The sequence below is a fragment of the Varanus komodoensis genome, unplaced genomic scaffold, assembly GCF_004798865.1.
Source record: "Varanus komodoensis strain SLA01 unplaced genomic scaffold, ASM479886v1 scaffold119, whole genome shotgun sequence".
NCBI lineage: Eukaryota > Metazoa > Chordata > Lepidosauria > Squamata > Varanidae > Varanus > Varanus komodoensis.
Window position 1 is genome coordinate 862,368 of NW_025335344.1, and position 14,242 is coordinate 876,609.

Consider the following 14,242-nt stretch of genomic DNA (forward strand, 5'->3'; position numbering starts at 1 on the left):
TTCCAGTTCATTTGCTCTTGAGGCCTATTTGGAGGCGGGGCTGGGGCTGGGGGCTGGGGGCTGGGGGCTGGGATAGGCCGGCTTGCCCTGGTCAGCTGCGTGATCCACACATTATACTCTCTGGACTGGAGTCATTTCTGCTGCCCTACACAGGAGGGTTCCTCCCAGCTTTCAGTACAAGAGGTAGAAATGCAGCAGGCCAAGTGTCTCTCAGTGCTGGAGAATCTCCAAGCAGGAAAATGCTTCGTTGGGCAAGTGCAGCTGTTAAAAAAGGTGCGACGCTTTGGTGATCTAGGGGAGGGGTTCTGGGTTCGCCTGCCGATTCTTTGGAAAGGAGAGGTTCTTACAGATTCCGAAGGACTGAACATGCCCCTGCTTTTTTTTAGCTTATCTCATTGTGCCATTTTGGTTTCTGAGTTGTATAATGTATTTTTTTTGGCCTGGGTGATAGATACTGATTGCTTGTGGATTACATCCAGACTGTTTCCTGCTTTGATTGGATGCCATAATACTCGCCTTTACGTTACATAATTCTAGGGTGCAATTCTATTCATGTTTCACCAGCCCCAGCCACCTAAGACTTTTTTTCCTGTCTAAAATTGCATCAGGAGTGCACCTTGAATGATTTACTGTTTTAGAATTCTAGTATTGTGTCGTGGTTTTATTATGTTAAATTATTATACATGACTTTTTAGCAGAATGCATTGCTATTGATTCATGTGCACAACCACCCATCCAATGTCCTCAAAATAAAAGTCCAGGAAGAGGCTCTGTGTGCTCAGGAGTGAACAGGTTGCTTGGATGGGATGTCTGCCCAGGTAGCTGCTCCCACCTCAAGAACATCAGCGATTTTCCAGAGAACCATCGTGTACCATGAATTGTTGAACTCTCGACTTGCTCTGAGGTGGTTATTTCAAACATTACGGCCCTCCCCTGTCACCATCCTCTAAATCTTGTTTCTTTTCATTGGGTTCATTACCCGTCTACTTCGATTAAAAAGCCAGGGTATATGTATATTTGAAATTCTTCTTGTACCCCATTCCCCTCTGTTTTTTCTTACGTCTGCTTTAGGTTTGAACCCCTTGAGATAGGGACATGTCCAACGTTTTCATTTCCAAAAAAGAAATTACACATGGATGGTGTTATGCAACACATAAAAGAATAATGGAGGGCAACCTCACCAGACAGGTAGGCGGGTGCCCCTACTTACACAGCCCTTTTTAGTATGTACCTGCTCAATTCTTCATTCCCCTGTTTCATCTTCCATGGGATTAGGTACCGGCTCAAGACGGTGTCTTATATAATTCCAGCATGGCCAATTCACCCTGTTCTAATAAGCTAGCCAGGCATGGTGGTAACTCTTCCCCCCACGGCCTATCAGCCAACCTGTTTGGCTAAAATGGGGAGTTAAAGGGTAGCCAATCAGGGTTAAGTAATCTTACAGACATCCCTTTCTACATAAAAACACAGCGCCGTTCAAGAAGAATGGGATTGGATTATATCACTGGGAGGTAATCGGATTAAATCTCAGGAAGAAAAAGATTTGGGTTGGGAAGAATGTTCCAGTGATAATAGCTGGGCAGAGGCTGGTTGTGGTGTTCTCCTTTTTCTTAAACAGGTGATGTGAACCTGTTAGGGCAGGTGTGGATGTGGCTGGGGTTTAAGGTGAAGGAAATCCCTTTCTTGAGCTTGCCTCTGCTTTCTCCCCTCCTGCTTCCAATTCTTCCTCAGGACCTGCTTCTCCCATAAAGCTGGTCCTGTAACCCCTTAGGCTTAAGCCTCCATAGCTTAAGTTTTAGGTTTGAGTTTTCCTAAGTCGCAGGCTCTGACTTGACTGATGGGCAGGATTCTTCCCCGCCGTGCACAACACAACCCAGCCTCTTTGGCAGCATCTTCTGCGTATTGTTTTCACAGGGCGGGAGGGGCTGTCATGTGAAGAAGGGGTGGAGAGTCCACTTCTGGAACCATGGTTGATCCAGCTTAAATCTGAATCCAACTCTGTGTGTTCAGCTGAATGGAGGACTGGTGAAGAACTCATTCACTCCAATGGCAGAGTGCTAAACAGAGAAGTTTGGAGAACTTGTGGTCCGGTCATGCACAGACCCACATCTCTCTGTCCTCAGCTTTTTCTCACTTGAGCTATGTAATTCCGGGTGCTTTTGGCGGGTGGTCTATTTGTGCCACTGTGAAAGAAACTGGAGTCTTAAATCCTCGGGAACTCCAGTCCGTCACCTGGAGAGTTATGAGCAGATGCAGTTTCTGCCCACTTGGGTGTCTCGGCTGACTGGCTGTGACTTTTGGGCCTCATGCTGTGAATGTTTTTCTTGCTACCTGACCATGCAAACTAGAAATGCAACAATTGAGCTTGAAATTGAAGTGTGCCAAGTATTTTCTCCTGGGGTGAACAGATATCCTGTTTGTCAGGGGGCAGTCCTCTCTGGGAAGTTGTCGTCTGTTTGAAGGACTGTCCTGCCCCAGTTCTAGTTAAAATTAGCAAATGCAGTGCTGTGCAAATCATTGTCCCTTTTTTTGTTGGCAGGTCACCAGTGGCCAGCCTATCTCAATGAACTATAGCCTGCCTCAGCTGCAGTTGAAAACTTACAGGTGTTTATCTCTTGACTGCAATATCCACACTGAGCTGAGGCCCTGCTATAGTCTCAAGAGACTTCAGTCAATCAGACCGCATATCAAAATATTTGATTTGCATTCGGCCTCATTCCATTATGGTGGAGCTTAGTTGGCCTAGACGAGTGATGGCGAACCTTTTAGAGACCGAGTAACCAAACTGCAGCCCAAAAACCACACAAAGTGCCAACACTACAATAAAACCTGAAAACTGAGGTTTTAGTTTAGAAAAAACACCTCACAGCCAGTCCAAGCAAATGTGCGCGCGCTCGCGCACACACACACACACACATCCCTGGCAGCTTACTAACCGGCCACGTGAAAGCTCAGACGAGTCATGGCTAATGAGTCGTGACATCATCGCCATTAGTCATGACTCGGCTGAGCTTGGACCCTGTGTGTGCCGTAATGCGATGGTCAGCTGCTGGGGTGACTTGGCTTGCGTGCTGACAGAGGGCTCTGTGTGCCCACTGTGGCAAAGGTCACTGCCTTGACCCTACCCTGAGGCACCCCCTAACCCTAATAAAGGGGTATTCATGTGATGGTTGACATTCCAACCGTCAAAATCATGCCAGGACACCTCGTTTTTCTAACCCTAACCCTACCCTGGTGCACACCCCCAACCTTAAGACAGGGCTAAAGTTCCATAGAAAAGAGGGCTTTTTTGAAAAAGCCGTCCTTGAGCAGCTTTTTCTGCACAGCTCATCATTTCTGCCCATTCTAAGCACATTCCAACCATCAAAATCATGCCAGGACACCTCGTTTTTCCAACCCTAACCCTACCCTGGTGCACACCCCCAACCTTAAGACAGGGCTAAAGTTCCATAGAAAAGAGGGCTTTTTTGAAAAAGCCGTCCTTGAGCAGCTTTTTCTGCACAGCTCATCATTTCTGCCCATTCTAAGCACATTCCAACCGTCAAAATCATGCCAGGACGCCTCATTTTTCTAACACTAATGCAGTGATGACGAACCTTTTAGAGACCGAGTGCCCAAACTGCAACCCAAAACCCACTTAGTTATCACAAAGTGCCAACACTGCAATCAAACCTGAAAACTGAGGTTTTAGTTTAGAAAAAAAAACTCACAGGCAGTCCAAGCAATATATATATATATATATCCTTGGCAACGCACTGACTGGCCATGCAAAAGCTCGGACGAATCGCAACTAAAGAGTCGTGGCCTGTGATGTCATCGCCTGGTGCCGTTACTCCTTTCCGAGCATGCACATGGACCCCATGTGTGCTGTTCGGCTGCTGGGGCGATGCTGGGGCGACTTGGCTCATGTGCTGACAGAGCTCTGCATGCCCGCCGTGGCACATGTGCCATAGGATCACCACCACTGGCCTAGACTACGTTTAGCAGGCCCTGGACTTTGGAATTGGTGTCAAATTGTGGTCTCTCTTGTACTCTGTGTGCATCTCCCCCTTTTGTAGTCTCAAATTTCCTTAAATTTCTTGACGTGTTTAAGAGCTTGCAAATGTTATCTATGGTGGTATGGTAGAGAACACCAAGATGTTTTGGTTTGCTGCTTGAGTCGGAGTTATATTCTGTCCTGCCTCTTGTGTTGTCACCATGCTGAGCTGTAAATATGAGGCCGCAGTGTTTGTTGTCAAAAATGAACTTTCCATCATGCTCAGATTTTTTGATTATTTCTGTTGGGGTTTCATCCTTCCTCTGTGGGACGACAGTCATCAGCCACCTTGCCACAGAAGCTGGAGCTCTGTGCCGTGTGACAACAGGGCTTTAAAAATGTTTGAAACACGGGGAGTTTGCGAAATGTGAGAACAGAGTAAAACAAACCCCAGCCATAGGCATGCATGCAGAAAGCTCTTTGTGACAGAGGAAGGAAAAGTGAAATACTTTCCATGCCTTTAATCAAATGATATTTACAGACTAACCAGCCATCTTGCCGCAGTGTATAAATCAGCTGGGTTCTGTTGACTGGTACATCTTGGAGTTTCCAGCTCATTCCTTATCGGTATTTAAACATAAATAAGTAGGATGTGTTTTTTTCTTTCTTTTTTTTGTAAGTGTTACACTGTTCCAGGGATGGTCAGCTATTCTTCCTCCAGCACTGTCCAAATTGATTAATAGGGGTATCATGGGCTTTGCTTCCTGCCTTTTAATGACTTTGTAAAAAGGCCAACAAGAATTTTAAAAAAGACAATCCACAAATGAAGCATTTCTCTTCTGCATTTCTCTTTATCTGGAAAAAGTGCCACTTGCTGGCTTTTGACTTGGAGCAGTGGTCTTAAGGGCGAGCGGGTTGGGGCTCTTCCAGAGTTTTTTTTTTTTTTTTTTTTTTTGCCTTTTTCAGGTCCAACCTGTGTAGCCAGTATCCAGGAATGCTGGGAGTTGTAGTCCAAAGCATCTGGAAGGCACTAGGTTGGGGAATGTTGGATTAAGCCACCTTCCAGGTACACACGTAAGGGTCATCCATGGAATGTCAACAGGCATATCAAATCCCAGATGAAATTTGGTCTTCTGGTGAAAGTTTACCACCCCTGTAGAGGAAGAAACTCTAGAAACTCTAAACAGCGCTTGAAGAACAGTCTTACACAAAAGGATGTTGCTATAATTCGTTGCTATTGCCTACAGCCAGGACTGGCTCCAAGTTTAGGCTTATTTCAACATCTTCCAAAGGGACCCACTGACAAGAGCCACCTGATTGGCTCCGCTTCACCTGTCCTCACCTGTCCAGACAGTGCTGAGGAAGAGGGGATGCCATGGTCCCTTCGCTCGCTTGAGCGAAGCAGGTAAAGAGGAACAAGAGCAGGTGGTGAGCAGGCAGATGGATTCCCTGGATGGGGTCTTGTCCCTCAACCCCCGGTGCCGATGTGGCATGCAGCAGGTGGCCAGACTACATGGCCATGGATGATGGGAAGCTGCAGCCCGACATCTCTGCAGGGTACCGGTCTACAGAAGGCTGGCCGGCCTTCAGCAAATGAGAGCTGCGTTCCAAGATTTCATCCCGACCTCTGCTTAGGGTGGTAGAGCTGCTTGGGGAAAGCTTTGGTTATCCAATGGGTGGCTGACTGGCTTTGCCTTAGGGGGTGTGTCTTCTCCACTGGCTGAGTTAGGAGGTCTTGAATGCTTTCCTGCAAAGAATGTGTTTGGGCATTGAGAATACCTGAGGAAGACCAGTCTGAGCCACTCTGTGGCTGTGAGCGAGCTCTTCATGCACACCAAATGGACTTTGGGCTTCTCAGTGCAACCCGAAAGGGGTGCCTAGTCAGCAGCGGACTTGTGCAGTCATGGGGAACCCTCCAGGTATTTTTGGACTACAGTTCAGAAGTATGCAGAAGGCCCTGGGTTCCATCTGTGGCATCCTCAGGTAGGGATGAAAGGAGTCCTCCCTGGGTCAGTGCTGCTGCTCAGTGTCCACTGTATGGACTGGCTGGACCTGCACTCTGGCCATTGACATTGACCATGCTCTCTGTGGAAGGTGAAGCTGGAGTCCAAAGGTAGCTGAAGGCCACCATCTGGCCTGGAACTGGAGAAATCCCTTCTGGGTGTAAAGCACAGCAATGGGCCGGATTTGGGAGAAAGCTGCGAGGCACGAGCTGTTACAAGGCTTCTCCAGTACTTTGGCAGCACAGCTCTGCCAGAGCATTCTGGGTGGCCTCCCATCCAGGCACTGACCAGCCCGGGCCTTGCATAGCTTGGCAGGTGGCTGCTTCACGTGTCTCTGGACCATGCCCCAGGACCTCTGCCTTCAGGCCTTTGGGGCACCTGTTCAGGAATGTGCTTGAATGTTCAAAGCCTGATTGATTGGTGGAATGTCCTACGGCCTGCCCTGCCATGGGCGACGGTCGGCACCGGCAGCTCCTCTTTCCGAGCAGTGTGGGAGGGGTGGCCGGCTGCCAGGAATATCTCCCCCTCCGCCCTGAATAACTGCTAATCAAGCAGTCCTGCCTGCCAGGAATGGGGGCCGAGGGATCTTCACCATGCCACAAATGGTCTTGCGGAATAGCCCAGTGGGCATGACGAACTTCATCGACCTCCCTCTGCCTTTGCACCTCATCCCTGGCCTACCTTTGAACCTTTGGACTGGAACGTGAAGGGAAATGAAATAAAATGAAGGATCCATGCCTCTGCAGGCAGGCACAGCTTGTCTGCAGAAGGAACTGTTGTCAGGAGCAGAATTTCCAGAACCACTTCTTTAGTTCGCATCCCACTCGAGTTTTTAGCCCTGGGAAAAGTTCATTTGAAGGCAGGCTGCCTTGGCAGCTTCTGCAGAAAACTCCAGCCAGGCCGGCACAAGGAAGTTTGTCCCTTTCTTTTTCCTCTCTTCTCCAGTATTAGTAGAAGCAGATGGAGCACAGTAAACAAGCAAATACATGCGAAGGAACTCACTGCCATCAGATCACCTGCTTCTGGATGCCCTTTTTCCCTTCCCTGGGGAGGTGTAGAATTTGGATTGTTGTGCAGCGTTCTCTTACAGCGTACCCAAAAGCAACCCTTATGCCTAGGGCTGGCTTCTTGGACCCCGTGCCATGCTGTCCGTTCATTCGATGATGATGATGATGATGATGATGATGATGATGATGATGGAGGAGGAGGAGGAGGAGGAGGAGGAGGAGGAGGAGAACAAGACGCAGGAGAAGCAGAAGCAGAAGCATTAAATTTCTATATTGCCCATAGCTAAAGCTCTCTGGGCAACTCACATTTAAACCAAGCATCCAGATTTCAGCCAGGCCTGACCTGAGCCTGCTTGGCTTCTAAGGTTAAGCAGGGTCAGGCACTTCAGGATATGCAGCGAATAGAGTCAGGCTTGGTGCCAGATGTGGCACCCCCAGATGTGGTTGGACTGCAGCTCTCTGGCCAGCGTAGCTGACCGTGCATGATGATGGGAATTGCAGTCCAGCAACATCTGGAATGCAGATTCCTTTTGGTCAGGTGCCTAGAAGCTTAAAGGTGGAGGGGCCAGCATGTCCTGGAGCAGGTCAGGGGGAGCCCAAGGTGACCACTGGCCTTGTAGTTCCCTAATGGAAGGGACAGTAAAAAATGATGTACGTTGTATGCGGAAAACACTGTTGAAACGCCTGATAAAACAGGTACAAAACCGGGTTCACTGCATTGTGGGCGTCCTGGGGTCACAGTTCCTCTCCATGGGATTCCCTGCCAGCTGTCGTGTCCTTCCCCCATCACGAATCATTGCATTCCATGCCTTTGTGAGGTTTTCCTCTAAAAAACTGAAATGCCCAGATGGGCACTGAGTGCTTCAGACTAAAATAGGGTGGGATTTTAGCCCTGCCGCTTTTGCCTTTGGCCTCTCAGAGCTTCCCCGCAATGGAGTTCAGCCCTGGGGCCGAGAGAGCGCCAACTCTCCCGTCAAAACATTTAGCAATGGTACTACCAGCACAATAATGTAACACTTGTATTTATTGCATGCTAATTTTTATTGTTGCATTTTAAAGGTAGTCTTTTTTGGTTTGTGCTTTTAAATACAATTAAAAAGATTAGAAATGATACTACCAACAGCATTTGGGAAACGTGTACCCACAACCTTAGTCCATCCTACCTTACTAAATTAGCGGGATGGTGGTGAACCTCTTAGCTTCCAGGTGTGTTGGGTTGCAATTCCCATCACTCTGATCCAGCATGGCTGAGCCTGGTGGGAGCCGCCATCCAACCATTCTTGAGAATAGTGTCATGCTTGAGAATCTTGCAGCTCATGCGCTCTGACTTGAACCAAAATGTGCACGCATACGTACATGTGTGTGTACAGGAGGGGGGGGGTCTGAAAGTGCCTCCGCCCCCCACCGGTCACTGCCCATGGGACACACTGTGGCAGCGTGTTGCCCTTCACCCACGGAGTCTCTGTGGTTCCTTTCCCAGGATGAGGTGGCTTGTCGGTGCCCTCACTGACAGTTCTGGCTGAGCTGGTTCAGGCAATAACAATGGCCCGCTTCTCGGATGGTGGGAAGGTCAGAGGCGGCCAGCCACGCACCTGTTATGTTTGTCCTTCCGCCCTGAGCCTTCCCAAAGAAGAGCTGTGGATGTCTCACTTCCTCGCAGGCGGGCAATCCTCTCCCAGCAGGAGAGGCACAGAGTTCCCAGGAGAAGTAATAAATGGATGACTACTACTAGGAGTAGCGGTTCATAGTAGCTGTGAATACAGCAGCTGTTCCTAGTGGCTCTAAGAATAGCTGCAACTAGTAGTGGCAGATACTAGCAGTTACTTCCAGTAGCAACAGCTCCTAGTTGCAGTTGAAGTAGCACTTACTAACCCGAAGGTTCATCACATTTATGAATTGGTTTGGAAAGTGCAAATTTGGTCACGTTGGAGTAAAATGTGTACTAATGAAGTTAGCCTCTATCCCTGCTGAAGGATAGAATAGAACCGGCTGGAGCCGGGGGCAGACTAGATGGCCCGGGAGACCCCTTCTGACTCGCTCTGTTTCTATGTTTCTAATACCTGTTGCTTTGGAGTCAGGGTGCTGACCAGAGCTTCCCCCTGTTCTTGAAGCCTTTCAGCAATGGGTTTGCCCAGAAAATGTTCTGAAGTTATATAATGTGGTTAAGTATTCCATGCCTCCCTTGTGAGGTTGGTGCCTGTGGGAAATAGCCTACTGTGCAGGATGGACCTCTGGCCCGATCAGCCAGTGCTGTACAGATGTTCTTCTGTCTCAGCCTGGTTAATAATTGAATTTAGCCCTGTGTAAGCTTCTGTGAGCTTCCCAAAGGAGGAAAAGGGCTTGCATATAATCATTATTATTAGTCACCAATTTCACCTCTTTTCCAACCCTTTGTTCTTGCTAGCAGTGCTTCCAGGGAATCAGTGGAATCCTGCGATCGGGAGATTGCAGGGTGGATGATAAGTATTTAAAAATACCTGTGTTCTAATGCCTTTTTGATTTGTGCCTGGAACAGTGGAGGAAGTTCTCAAATGCAGGGCCCATGCCAGCAGACAAAGAAATTTATGGCACTCTGGAGGGGGATTGTGTTTCACCGGTGGATGGAGAGAAAGCCAGGAGACGTGGCTTTGGCCGTGTGCGGAGGAAGCCAAGTCCAAAAAAACAAACATGACATTACATTACAAAGCGGTGCAAGCCTGGGCTTAAAAAACAGGAAGGGAGAGGCACGGAGAGAGGTGTGTGCATCTGTACGGATGAGGGAAGCAGCAAGGCTGGCTGTGTGTAACAAGGACCCAGGAGAACGCGCAGGCTTTTAGGAAAACGGAAAGGGGGGATGCTCCGTAGTGGAAAACAACCAGGCTGCTGCGTGTGTTGGTAGCTGAAGGACAAAGAAGGAAACGAGCTGGTAAATGGCTCTTCTGCAGAGGGGAAACCTCTCCCCACAGATAGAGGCCTTATTGTATAATGTTTATAGGAGACAGGTAATAAGCTGCCAAGTGGAAATACCTGGTCGCCCTCCTATAACAAAAGAGCAAGTGACAAATAAGGTGAGCAGCCTGACATTCCCAGGTTGGTGCATGTGTCCCCTGACACCTTCTTCTGCTGGGGAGGGGTGAATAGGACCTCTGTTTAATTCCGACATTGGAAGCGGAGCCAACTCGAGCGGTTAAACGCATGGCTTGAGTTCAGTTTTGGAGGTTTCCTTATGTGTCTGCTTGAGGTCCCCACACAAACTGGCAAATTTAGCTGCCTGCTCTGTCTCTAAGACCGACATAGGAAGACTTGTGCTGGGCCAGCCTGAAGGCCTCTGGACCAGCTTCTAGTGTTTCAAGCTGTAGGCCATCCTGTGCTTCCAGGTAAGGCCTTGGTAATAGCTTTGCTCGCTAGTATTATTTTGAGGTCCGTGGCATTCACTCATGGAGTTTCTCCGTAGCCGTCTTGGTCCATCACCACTAACAGACCCATCTGTGATTTGCCTAACACCCCTTTCAAGCTGGGCTGGGTGGAAGGTCAGTCTCCAGAAGATTTGAACTACAGCTTCCGGAAGACCTTCCCAGAATAGCCAGCAGTCAGGAATACCAAGAGCTGATGTCCAAAGCATCTGGAATATTCCACTTTCTACCCACACCTGCTTTAAAAGCTGTCAAAGCCCCGTGGCTGCCCAAACAGGTTTCAGTAGCAAATTCCACAAGCGAATCCCACATTTGGGTGAAGGCTTTCGTTTGTGCACCTGGAATCGATGCTCATTCAATTTCATAACACCCTGGCTCTGTGGCTGAAGGCAAAATGCTTTGCCAGCACTTCCTTCCCTCTATAACCTTTTTTTAAAAGCCACCAATTTAAGGCACACAACTATGGTACAATACACGTATATATTGGGTGATGTGCCATGGCTTTTCTTCATATGTGTGTATATGCAAGAGAGTTCTTAGCTATAATTTCAGCAGTGGTCAGTACAATTGCTACTCTTGTCCAGTGTGTTTTAGAGATAGTTTCATCCTTAATTTCTAAAAGGGTTTATCTCTTAAATTGAACTTGGACCGACCATCACTGAAGGCTCTTCTCTGGCAATCTCCCGCGTCTCTGATGTAGAGGGAAGGGGGCCACGTGTCAACTTGGCCGAATACAGCCCTGAAGGCAAAGATAGCCCTCTTCAAGACAGAGAACAACTGTGGAATTAAAGCTGTGGGTTTCGATTGTAGCCCTGTTCCAGAGAACACGCTTTGCATGGATAAGTTAAATCCCTAACACCTCCCAATTGATATGAGCAAACTCCACATTCTGAAATCCTGAAGACCTGATTCTACCCAGAATCCAATGGGGACAGTGTCTCCCTCCCTAGAAGACAGTTTCCTGTGTGGAGCACTTCTGCTGGCAGTTAGGTTTTAATTTCTGTGTGACATATTTCTGCTGTCCTGCATATCTGGGATGGTGCTGTGGAGACTGGATATGAGTGGGCTTATAATACTTCTAGAATGTTCCACAGGCTTTCTTCAGGTCGATGGATATCCAGTAGGGTTGGACAGGTATTAAGCATGCCCACTTACCTGAGAATAAGCCCTAATGAACCCAGTGGAACTTATTTCTGAGTAAACCTGCATAGAAATGTGCAGGAACTATTGAGTCATTGCTAACATGTCCTTCCGATTGATTTCTTCAGAATAAAGAGCGACCAACCTTGCTTGGGTCTATGTGTGTACACATGCAAAAAAACCTTTCCTGAGAGCATGTCCCTTTGAATACAACTGGGATTTCTTCTGAGTAAGCCTTGCATCTGATTGTAATGTGCATGCATTATATACCCTCCTATGCATTTACGGAAAGTGAGCTACATAAAGATGCAAACAAATAAAATTGGCATATTCATTCTTTGTTTGGAGCATACTGATCTTGCCTTTCTCTGTATCACACACTCTTTTGAAGCAGGTAATGACAACAAAAACAAGACCCACCATGCCAAGTTAAAGCTATAAAAACTGATAAGCAATAAAGTGACAGATAAGGGCAGTAATAAGATTGAGAGAAAGCTCTGTTAGTGTGTTAACCCCGGATGCCCGCATGAAAAGCAGTGTGTTCGGTTATGTGTGGCATGTGGGTCTCCGGGAAGTGTTTTCTTGGCCTCTAAAGGAAACAGGATGCTGGATTTGATGGATCCTGCGTCGGAACTGGCACTGTAGTGCTTCTTGAAAGATCTCGTGGAACGAGGGGGTGGGGAATGTCCTATTTTGCAGAGCTGTGCATTCTCTTTGAAGGCTTTCCAAAGGACTTCCTTGTCCATTCCCGGCTTAAATATATAGAAACATAAAACCTGTTGCTGATTAGAAGTTAAGTTCTGGATAGTGGACTGGCGTGACCACTATCTAGGTCACCTAATCACAGTCCTAGAAATGCAGTTCCTATCATGATAGGTAGTCTGTTTACATTATAAGTTTTTATATGCATCAAAGCATATGCATTAGCATATATTAGTGTCCTGTCTTTTGTGGGGGGTTCATACCTGGTCACCCGAATTTTGTCTAGCTGCCTCCCCTGCATTTGACGAGGTCTTTTTGTGATGCATCAAGACCTTCAATCTTCCACCTCCAGTGGTGTTGCTACTGGTCCTGCTACACGGGCATTGTGGACCCAGGCTAAGAGCAATGCTGCAGAAGCGCTCTTTCCAGAAGATTCTCTGCGAGACCTTTCTCTGTAGACTTCTTCTGGTATTACTGTTATTTAGACTCACCTGCACCACTTGCTTGGTGGTTGCTTGGCTTTCAGCCATTTTCCTCACTTTAAAGGCTGAAATAGGCCTCCTGTGACTGAATGACTGGCAGGAAGAGCTTTATGCTAAAATATGCCAGTGCTTCTGATCTCTTCCGTCCACCCCCACTTTCCCTTTGGCTCCATCTGCTACTGGAATGCAGCTTCTCTGAATTCAGCCCTTGCCCTGAGTTTCAGCATCCCTAATTTTGTACTAAAATTATAGTTCAAAACAAAGATGCAGCCAAAACCTGGCCCAACCTAACCAAACATGTTGTGTCAGTTTGGGACACACACACACACACCAAATTCTTATAGCCATAGATTAGGTTTCCTGTTTCCTGTTGGGTTTTGAGTTAACGCACCACCAAAGCCAACAGTCTCCGAAACTTCCATGCAGTCACACCTTAAGGTGTGGGAATGCAATGAGTCTTCTGTCACCTGGGCTCGTCCGTAGTCAGCCACTTGACAACGGCCCCGCATTGGTCTTGAAATCCCTTTCTCACGGGGAGGACTTGCTACAAAGGCCTTCGATCTGCCCTTGGTTGAAGCATCTAATTATTAACTCACTAGGCCTTGAGGTTTTCTCACCTGTTGAGTTTTCCAGGAGTTCCTCCACACCCTCTGCTAAGGCAGAATAAAGCAAAAGAGAAGAGCCGTCCCTACACATGATTTTTGAGGGATGGGATGGTGTGCCAAAGTCCAAGGGGAGCCAGTTTGAAGTCAAAGTGTTTATTCTGACATCGGTAGTTTATTTGCAAGAAATAATTGTATGGGGTGGCATCTCAAATTGGTGAGGGACAGGAAAACCCCCTAACCTCTTACAACATGCTGATGTAGCGATTCCAGCTGGTTTCTTTTCTGGCTGAACTGCCCAGCTGGATGAAGGGCATCTGCCGGACAGTCGCAATGCTGGCCTTGAAGGCATTGATCATTCGTAGCCCCACCAGCCAAGGTAGGTGGGGGCTTCATGCCTAGCCAAAGCTGTTGTGACATCACAGCAAGCAGCCGATCAGAGAGGGGCACTCTGCAAGAGTTGAGGAAGCTTGGCTGCTGCTCTTGCACCTTAATTTGAAGATACGTAGCTGAGAAACAGCAGCTTAAGTGGATGGCAGCAAATATTCACATGAGGAAAACATAAGGCAAAATGCACCTCCCTCAAATTTGGCAGGGAAGTTCACAGGGAAGGAAGCATCCTGTTTCACCCTCCACTGCAATTTAGAAATGTGATGCTCTTTGAGTGGGTCTCCTTTCTGGCTTCTGCTCTCTTTCAGAGGCCTAATCCAGCAGGGAGCTGAGCACCTCTCATCCAAGCGCAGGCAGTGCCATTCAGCTGGGAATCTTAGTCTACTTCATGTCCAATAGGAGTATTGATCCTGCAAATAACGTCCTGTTATTTTAAGCTTCTGGTTGACAACACCTAAACACACAATGTGGGAAACTTGGTAGCCTGAGTTTTCCACTGTGGCCAGCTGGGAATAAGCTGGGGATTTAGTGGCAAACTGCTCTGAGAG